The 9,429-nt window shown below is 41.8% G+C and overlaps 3 non-coding genes across 3 annotated transcripts; all 3 read left to right on the top strand.

The window, feature by feature from the left end:
• Positions 1-809: 809 nt before the first annotated feature.
• trnay-gua (transfer RNA tyrosine (anticodon GUA)) lies at positions 810-897 on the top strand. The gene is given in 2 exon segments: positions 810-846; positions 862-897. It is a non-coding gene; the product is annotated as a tRNA-Tyr (tRNA).
• A 4,428-nt stretch (positions 898-5,325) lies between these two features.
• Positions 5,326-5,398, top strand: trnam-cau (transfer RNA methionine (anticodon CAU)). Its single transcript has one exon. It is a non-coding gene; the product is annotated as a tRNA-Met (tRNA).
• Positions 5,399-6,235: 837 nt separating this feature from the next.
• On the top strand, positions 6,236-6,306 carry trnaa-ugc (transfer RNA alanine (anticodon UGC)). Its single transcript has one exon. It is a non-coding gene; the product is annotated as a tRNA-Ala (tRNA).
• The last annotated feature ends 3,123 nt before the right edge of the window (positions 6,307-9,429 follow it).

Here is a 9,429-nt window from a genome sequence, read left to right as displayed (position 1 = left end):
CCCGACAGAGAGGAAGGCTCTGCAAAGAGTCGTAAAGACTGCAGAGAGGATTATTAGAACAGAACTCCCTCCATGGACACAATTACACAAAGCGCTGCCAGAAAAGAAAAGAGCAGAGGAAATTATTAGGGAACATCCCATCCAGCTCACCCCCTGCTCGTACAAAAAAACTGTACATATAATCTCAGGCACAAGCGTGCGGACAGCATCATCACAAAGAGAGAACCGGTTTCAAGAGCTTCTTTCCAGCCGCAATGAGACTTTGGCCAAAAGAGCTGATGCTTGCAGGTAGTGTGGCTGAGTGGTCTAAGGTTGCTGGAATAAGGCTCCAGTCTCTCTGGAGGCGTGGGTTCAAATCCCACCGCTGCTATAGGTATATGGAAGCCAACTAATGTGGTAACAGCTGTGTCATTTGGCCTGAACTGGGTGTAGTAATCCACAAGTAATTGTGATCTCCATATTGATCAAAGTATTTGTCATTATCATTTTGGCCATAACCATGCTACTAAAAGAGATTTTATCAAACCAGGTTGGGCAAGTAACCTTTAAGCTGACTTCTTGTAAAAAAAGTAACTCAACTCAAATAAAGCTACTGCGATGGCTGGGAATGGAACCCAGGTCAACTGCTTGGAAGGCAGCTATGCTCACCACTATACCACCATCACTTGGCAATACAATGTTTACTTCAAATCTTGTAATACATCTGGGCATTGAGACTGAAAACGCTCTCTATCACTGAAAGTCCCTCCAGGGGGGTCCTGTGTTATCACATTCACAAGAATAGGAAGTGTGTGTATATGTCCTGGCTCCCTTCGATAGCTCAGTTGGTAGAGCGGAGGACTGTAGAGGCTTTAAGCTGAAATCCTTAGGTCGCTGGTTCAAATCCGGCTCGAAGGAGAAGATTTTTTCCAGAGTTTCCCTTCAGGGATCAATCAAGAATTTCTGATTCCTGATGTAGAGCTCGACGGACGACCCAAAAGCATAATACTATAATACTATAGGATTTACGTGATATTCATGAAACGTTCGTATCACGCCAATCAGAGCGTAAGAATGATCGTACATTGATAAATGCAGCGGCTGGAAAGCTAAGAAGTGATAGTAGTATTTTGATGAATTTGCGTCACGTATGACACTCTCTTTTCCATCACATTCAATAAATAAACAAGATTATTCAATCCATGCCTCCCCTTCTATGCAAAGTAGTCTCATCCAGGACCTATCACACCATAAGCGAGAATCATAAACCTAGACCAATGAACAAGGAGAGTCATGTCCTGCTTGTTTGTTCCTTATATTTTTTCTCAGTTGTTTTTGTAGCATGTTGTTGAAGCAGGATATGAAAAATTGCCAACATGCTGTACTACAATTGGGCTGGCTCCTAATCTGGGTTAATTTAACATAAACTGGATTTTAAAATTCAGATTATGGTTGGAACAGCGCCCTGCTTCAGGGCTCGTCCGGGAGTTGAACCGGGACCTCTCGCACCCAAAGCTGAATCATACCCTAGACCAACGAGCACATAAAAACATCCTATCAGCAATTTTCCATCAAGTAAATGTGACCAGTCAGTGACTCAAAAGGCATTTGTTAAGCAGTTGTTTGGCATGTGGTGTTTTATGGCTCCACTGCCATTGAGCTTTCTGATTATATTGGACGAAAGACTACTTTAGAAGCAAAACATTTTACCAACATTAGAACTTGAATTTTTCGGTCAGAAGTGACAGCAGAAAAGCCTAGTTTCCACCATCTATTGGACGACAGACTACTTTTGCCATAATTGGAAATTGAATTGGTAAAAAGGAAATGCAGCTTGAAAAAGGAAATGCAGCTTGGATTTGTCACTGACTTGAAAGACTATGGTCAGGTCAATTGGCATGGGGTCTTTTCATGGCTCCACTGCCCGATTCAGCTTTCCAATATCATTTGACAACAGGAAACATTGATACAATTTTTTTACCAAAACACAGACTTGATTTTGTCAGTAAAAAGTGATAGTAAAATCGTGATGAATTTGCGGGGCAATGACACTCTTTTCCATCACACTCAATAAATAAACCAGATTATTCAATCCATGCTTCCACTTCTATGCAAAGTGGTCTCATCCAGGACCTATCGCACCCTAAGGGAGAATCATACCCATAGACCAAGGGTCGGCAACCCGCGGCTCAGGAACCGCATGCGTCTCTTTGATGCTCCTCCTCAGCTTTTGAAAATAATTAATGAGTATTTAATTAAAATGTATTTTATTTTAGTTTGTTCATGTTCAAAATGTAATTCTAGGAAGATTATGGCGATCTTGTAACTTCTAAAATATTTAAATATTGTAATATTATTTATTTTTTGTCGTTGTTGTCGCTCTTAATACACGTCACAATGTGCGACCCCGCCAGTGAGTGTTTTTTTTTTTAAAACTTTTTGACCCCAGGTAGGCCAACTATGGAGAATTCAAAGAAAAGAAAAGTATGTGATGCAAACAGGACGTTCAATGCTACGTGGGCAGATTCATTTGCTTTCACTGCTGAAGAGACTGGTTTTACCAATGTGCCTAAAATGTAATGACAAACTAGCTAACAACAAAAAGTCAAATGTCACAAGACATTTCCAGAATAAACACGCAGCCTTTGCTCAGAAATATCCGGTTGGAGATGAGAGAAAAAAGCTGTTTTGGAACTGACACAGAGGACTGATCAGAGCAAAATCACTTCAAGAAGTGGATGAAGTTCAAGTACATCTGCTAGTTTTGTTGCCGCTCAGGAACTAGTGAGGCACGGGAAGCCGTTTACAGATGGAGAATATAGAAAAAGAATCTTTCATTAAGATTTCAGAATGTACTATTCAAGGACTTTAAAAACAAGAGTGAAATTGTGCAGAAAATCAGGGATATGTCCCTCTCTGCAAAGACTGTCAAAGACAGAACCATAAAAATGGCAGAAGACATCACCAGACAGCAATTAAAGACATCAATTCAGCTGTGGCCTACTCAATTTCAATTCAATTTCAATTCAATCAATTGCTTGTGATGAATCTAAAGACGAAGGTGATATAGCGCTGTTCTGCCGGTATGTAAACTTGATACCACTAAAAGGCCGAACACGGGGGGGAGGACGTTTGTGAGGCTGTCTTGAATTGTTTAAGATCAAAAGGAATCAATACCACCCACCTGGTGTCAGTGGTGCAGACGGAGCACAGAGTATGACTGGAGCGCATGACGGCTTTGTGGCTTTCCTGCAGAGGTCGCTGGACAGAAAGTTGCTGACTTTTCATTGCCTCCTGCACCAAGAAGCACTGTGTGCTCAAACATTTCTTCCGGAATGCACAGAAGTCATGAATGTTGTCATTCAGATTGTGAGCAAAATAATGGCGAAAGGTGTAAATCCCCGTCAGTTCCGTTCGTTACTGGACGAGCTGGAAAGCACGTATTCTGATCTTCTGCTGCACAACAAAGTCCGGTGGCTGCCCACAGGCGAGGCGCTGAAACGCTTTGTGGCATGTCTGGAGGAAGTGAAAACCTTCCTGGGCAGCAAAGGGCTCACATTTCCTGAGCTAGAACAGCCAGTGTGGCTCGAAAAGCTTCACTTTTGGTAGACATGACATCGCACCTGAACACAGCTCTTCAGGGTAAAGGACGCACAGCCCGGCACATGTTGGAGGAGGTTTTGGCATTCGAGCGCAAGTTGACGGTGCTTGCAGACCAACTTGTGTTTGAAACCTGGAATGCAATCCCCGACATTTATGTCAACATGAAAAAGTATGCACTTGGAGTCCTGTCGATCTTTGGATCCACATATGTATGCGAGCAGGTGTTCTCCAACATGAACTTTATTAAAAAAACAAACACCGCCCACGCCTCACAGATGACAGCTTACAGTCCTGTGTGAAGATGAAGGTGACCGCGTACAGCCCCGATGTGCAGACGCTGAGCGCTGAGGTTCAGGAGGAGAAATCACATTGACCAAGTATGATCAGTATTTTAATTGCCTATTATTTTGCAAATATTCACATTTTTTCATTGTTCAGTGAAATAGACATTTTATTATTCAGGTTGACGGCTGACTGCACGGCGCCGGTAAAAGGATGACGGCACGAGAGAGAGGACGGCATTTTTGTTTACTGCCAGTGGATAATTTAAGTTCGGTGTTTTGTTTCATTACTACAAGGACTCAAATAGACATTGAGTGTTTTATTTAACGTTCAACACAACGTCTTTTTTTTGGAGTTAAAAATGTTTTGTTGTATGCAGAAATTCATTTTCCCTGCAGTTGTTCATTGATTTCATAATTGTAACACAGTATAGTTTGTTTATACATAGCACAAAGGCAAAAAAAGTTATATACAGTGTTATTAATTTAAAATTTCAAAAGGGTTTTGTGGCTCCCAGTGCTTTCTTTTCTGTGTGAAACGTGTCCAAATGGCTCTTTGAGTGGTAAAGGTTGCCGACCCTGCCCTAGACCAACGAGCCACGTAAAACCACTTTCAGCAATTAGCAATTACCAATTTTCCATCAAGTACGTGTGACCAGTCAGTGACTAGAAAGGCAATTGTTAAGTAGTTTGTTTGGCATGTAGTGTTTTTATGGCTCCACTGCCAGATTGAGCTTTCTGATTATATTGGACGAAAGACTACTTTTGAAGCAAAACATTTTACCAACATTGGAACTTGAATTTTGGGAAAAAGGAAATGCAGCTTGGATTTGTCACTGACTTGAAAGACTATGGTCAGGTAGATTGTCATGGGGTCTTTTCACGTCTCCACTGAATGAGTCAGTTTCCTGATCTCATTTGATACAAAATATTTTACCAAAACACAGACTTGATTTTGTCAGTAAAAAGTGATAGTAAAATCGTGATGAATTTGCCACGCCAATGACACTCTTTTCCATCACACTCAATAAATAAACCAGATTATTTAATCCATGCAAAGTGGTCTCATCAGCGACCTATTGGACCAACGCGAGAGTCATACCCACAGACAAACAAGCCATGAAACACAGAGTTCTAGCAATTTCCATCAAGGAAATTCAGCTACAATCTGTTAGGGTCTTAAGTATTTGCCTGTATAACATCCAGGGACATGTATCAGCAGAGGACGGTTTTGATCCATCAACCTCTGGGTTATGAGCCAAGCATGCCTCCGCTGCGCCACTCTGCTCTGCTGTCTATAATCAGGGAAGGAAAATTCTGGGATTTACATTTTGAGGGACAGTGGCAACCAATCAAGTTTGGCAAAGTATGTGGAGTACATAGGTCTCCACATACATTGTTTTTATTAAGATTGAAGACCAAATTTTACGAAATTTTCCCAACCATCGAGAGTGCTTTCGTAGCCTCGTTGGCGCAGTAGGCAGCGCGTCAGTCTCATAATCTGAAGGTCGTGAGTTCAACCCTCACACGGGGCAGGTGTTTTAAAAACAAAAAAACACAACTGATACTGGAAATGCAGCGACTTTCAGGTGGTTGAATACTGGCACAAGCACATGAATGGAAGTTGTGATTCTGTGGTTATTTCTGAGATTGAGACAAGGAAAGGCATTCTTTAAGAGGGGGGGTGGCGTCTGCCTCAACTGGTTGGGGATAGAGAGAAAGAGACAGACAGACAGAGAGAAGAGACATGGAGAATTGTAGCAGAGGGTGTCGAGCAGGGACATGGAGGCAGCAGGTGACTCCGACCACCGATCTAAACTCCTTAACAGTAGGAGTAGGGCAGGTCACCACCACATCGTAGTGATTTGTGATTATGCAACACGTTACCCAGAAGCTTTCTCCCTCAGAAAACACCAAGGCTAGACAAGTGGCCAATAGTTTACTTCAACATTTTTCCCGGTAGGGGTCCCCACAGAAATCTTAACCGATCAGAAAACTAACTGAACATTGAAGGAGGTAGACTCCCTGTTAGGGATCCGGGGCATTAAAACAACACCCTACATAGCTTGTGCTTCATAAACAATATTGTGTTATCTCATAGCTACTGGAAGCCACCCGTCTCCACCAGTGCATTTCTCAATGCCCAGATGTGTTACAAGATTTGCAGTGAGTGTTGTGTTGTCCAGCAGAAAGGCAACAGATGTGTTACTTTTCGACTAGATTTACACCATAGCAGTGCAAGCATTTTGCCAAGGCTCACTTCCAGCCACCGCCATGTTTTGAAACCATACACAACATAAATATTACATATTTCACCCAGGTGTCTTCTTTATTCAATGATCTCACAAAAAGTTTAAAAGCAAAAACATGCAGGGGATGTAGCTCAGTGGTAGAGCGCATGCTTTGCATGTATGAGGCCCTGGGTTCAATCCCGGCATCTCCAACAAGTGTCCAGTCTGTGAAAGAGCTGCAAAAAGCTCTTATTCTGAAAGAGAAAAGTATTAAAGGCAATCTCCTTGTGTTCATGGTAATTAATGCAAAAATCAGTCTCAATGACCAAGATTTGCAGTGAGCAGTGCATTGTCCAGTGATGGTATAGTGGTGAGCAAAGCTGCCTTTCAAGTAGTTAACCTTGGTTGATTCCCAGCCATCGCACTTGTTTTCATTGTGTGGTTACTTGCTTTATTTGTCAAGATTAGCCAGAAAGGTTACTTGCCCCTCTGATTTGATAAAATATTAGATCTCTTATATGGTACAAATAAGGGACTTTATCAATCAATCAAGCTGCCTCCACGAGGATCCACAGACACAGGGAGCGCACTACGGTTTGCACTTTGCCCGTGTCTGGTTACTACTACTAACCAATTGAAAAGTTTATCAACAGAGCAGAAAGCAGCAGAAAGGCAACAGGTGTGTTACTTTTCAACTATGATTTATATCGTAGCAGTGCAAGTATTTTGACCAGGTTTGATTTTCAGCCACTGCCGTTGCATTTACAGGTTTTGAAGCCATATACAACAAAATTACATGTTTTACCCAGGTTTCTTCTTTATTCCGTAATATTTCAATTTCTTCGCGGTGAGTCATCCCAAAAGGATTAATAAAGATAAGTCTTAGTCTATCTTGGAAAAAAGTAAAAAAAATCTGAAAATCTTCCGGGGATGTAGTTCAGTGGTAGAGCGCATTTGTCACAAACTAAGCGGTGTCCCTTTTATACCTCAGACTATCAGATAGCACTACAAGCACTTTAAACGTAGTTTATTTATTGTATTACGCTCCCGTTTTTATGGGTGTTACAGCAGGTATTAGCACTGTAGTTTGCATATTCGTGGATGAAATATAATTGACATCACAAGTACAAAATGTTTCAATGTTGATTCACAAACAATTGAAATATTAATCATATTCACATATTAATCGTACCTTATTCCGCTCTCCGAGGGCGCTAATCAACGAGTTTCCCTCCATTAACTTGCATGCTCTCTAGCTTGACACATTCTCACAGTTGGAGCTCTTAGAAATACCATGTGCGAACAACAAGAATAATAAAGTAAATCACAATGCGAACCTTTTCTTTACAAAATTCAAACGGATGAATGATTAATAACTTACAAGTTTTTACCACTCTGACGATGCGTGAGCAACACATTGTGAAGAGAGTATGACCGGAAGTGTAGCGTCAAACAAAATACAAGAAGAAGAAAATGGCGCTTTTCAAAATAAAAGCAGAACCGACCACAAATAACACTAGAACTGCAATGTGTTATTAACATAAAAAATATAATACTGTGTAGGAGAATAGAATTGCAATTTATCAGAGACATTTACAGATCTTACCCTTTGATCTTAAAGTACCTGGTAGGGATGAGCGAGTACAGCATTATCTGTATCTGTATTTGTACTCGGACTGGGGCCTAACCCGGAAGTGGACAGGGTTTAACCCGGAAGTGGGTTGGGTTGTCTGGAAATCGGCGGGGCTTTAACCAGTATGTTATTTTAAGCATGCAATAGATACGGGTTGAACACAAATTGTTGTATTTATTGCTGATTAGAAAAGTATTTCCATGACAACACACTTTTTGTGTGTAGGGGAGGGGTACTGTGACTAGCCTATCACAGAATAGTATAGGGGAGGGGTGCTGTGACTAGCCATCACAGAATAGGTAGGGGAGGGGTGCTTGACTAGCCTATCACAGAACGCAGACACAGTCAGCTACACGTCAGTCAGATTTTTTAACCAATCCGAGCACAGATATGGACTCGTATTACTCGTATTATTCTTGTATTTGGCAAAAGTGCTTTATCCGTACCGGATACTCGTTTCTGCCGAGTATCCGGCTCATCTCTAGTGTCTAACAACTCTGTGCACTTTACCCATGTCCTGCTTACTCAGCAGTTGAAAGGATTGTGCAAATTTGTATAGCACAGTGTTGTGGGATGTCGTGACCTCCTTGCATTTATGTTAATTAATGCAAAAACCAGTCTCAATTTCCAGATGGGTTGCCAGATTTGCAGTGATATCACATGTCTAGATGGTGGTGTAGTAGTGAGCATAGCTACCTTCCAAGCAGTTGGTTATCACCACTTTTTGAATCGTCGTGGTCGAGTGTTTAAGGCACTGGACTAGAAATCCATTGGGGTCTCCCCACGAAGGTCCAAATCCCGCCGACAATGAAAGGCATCCTTAACGTTGGTAGCAAACCATGACACATCACATTATAAAAAATCTCAGTTGTGCCTTCGTGAACAATATTGTATTATCCCATAGGTACTGAAAGCCTGATTTAGGGTCTTAGCTTCCCATTTAGGGTCAGGTGTTCTCCTCCCATGCTGAACACAGCCTGAGCCAAGGCCCGCTTTCCTCATAAGTCACCCAAGTGGGCGCTGTAGATCACTGCCTGATAAAGCCAACAGAAACACATTATCTGCGAAGACCATAAAGGAATTCTAAGGTGCCAGACTGACACACTGCTGCGCCTTGAGATGTGTGGTCATGTCCAGGAGTTGTGCTCTTTCCATGCGTGACAATATTCCCTTTAGGATCAAGAGTTCTTCTCCCACGCTGAACACAGGCTGAGCCAAGGGCCACTTTCCCTCATGAGTAGTCCAATGCGTTCTCCGGGACTTCCTTGAGTCCTTGTAGTATTGTGACAGGCGGAGATACTGTCCATTATACTAACGAGGAATGGCCAAGTTAAAAATTGGCACATCATTCGATAGATGGCGCTATTCCAGCATTTAGGCCACATCCACTTTGTACTTTATAGTACAAACCTTAAAGTAAATGGTTGTTTTTTCAATTCTTCTGGTCACACTTGGCACTATTCCACAACTTTTGTCTGTAGTTCTCTATTTTGTCAGGGCTTAACTCTGTCTACCGCAACTCTTTTTTTTGTTTTTGTTATGTCCCGGCAAGAAATATTTTCTTTTGGGTCGTCTGTCCATCTCTACATCAGAATCAGAAATACTTTATTGATCCCCTAAAGGAAACTTTGGAAAAAAACAGATCCTTCGAGCCAGATTTGAACCAGCGACCTAAGGATTTCAGCTTTATGCGTCTACAGTC

The sequence above is a fragment of the Etheostoma spectabile genome, unplaced genomic scaffold (assembly GCF_008692095.1).
Source record: "Etheostoma spectabile isolate EspeVRDwgs_2016 unplaced genomic scaffold, UIUC_Espe_1.0 scaffold00005660, whole genome shotgun sequence".
NCBI classification, from domain to species: domain Eukaryota; kingdom Metazoa; phylum Chordata; class Actinopteri; order Perciformes; family Percidae; genus Etheostoma; species Etheostoma spectabile.
This window is presented reverse-complemented; position numbering and strand designations above follow the sequence as displayed.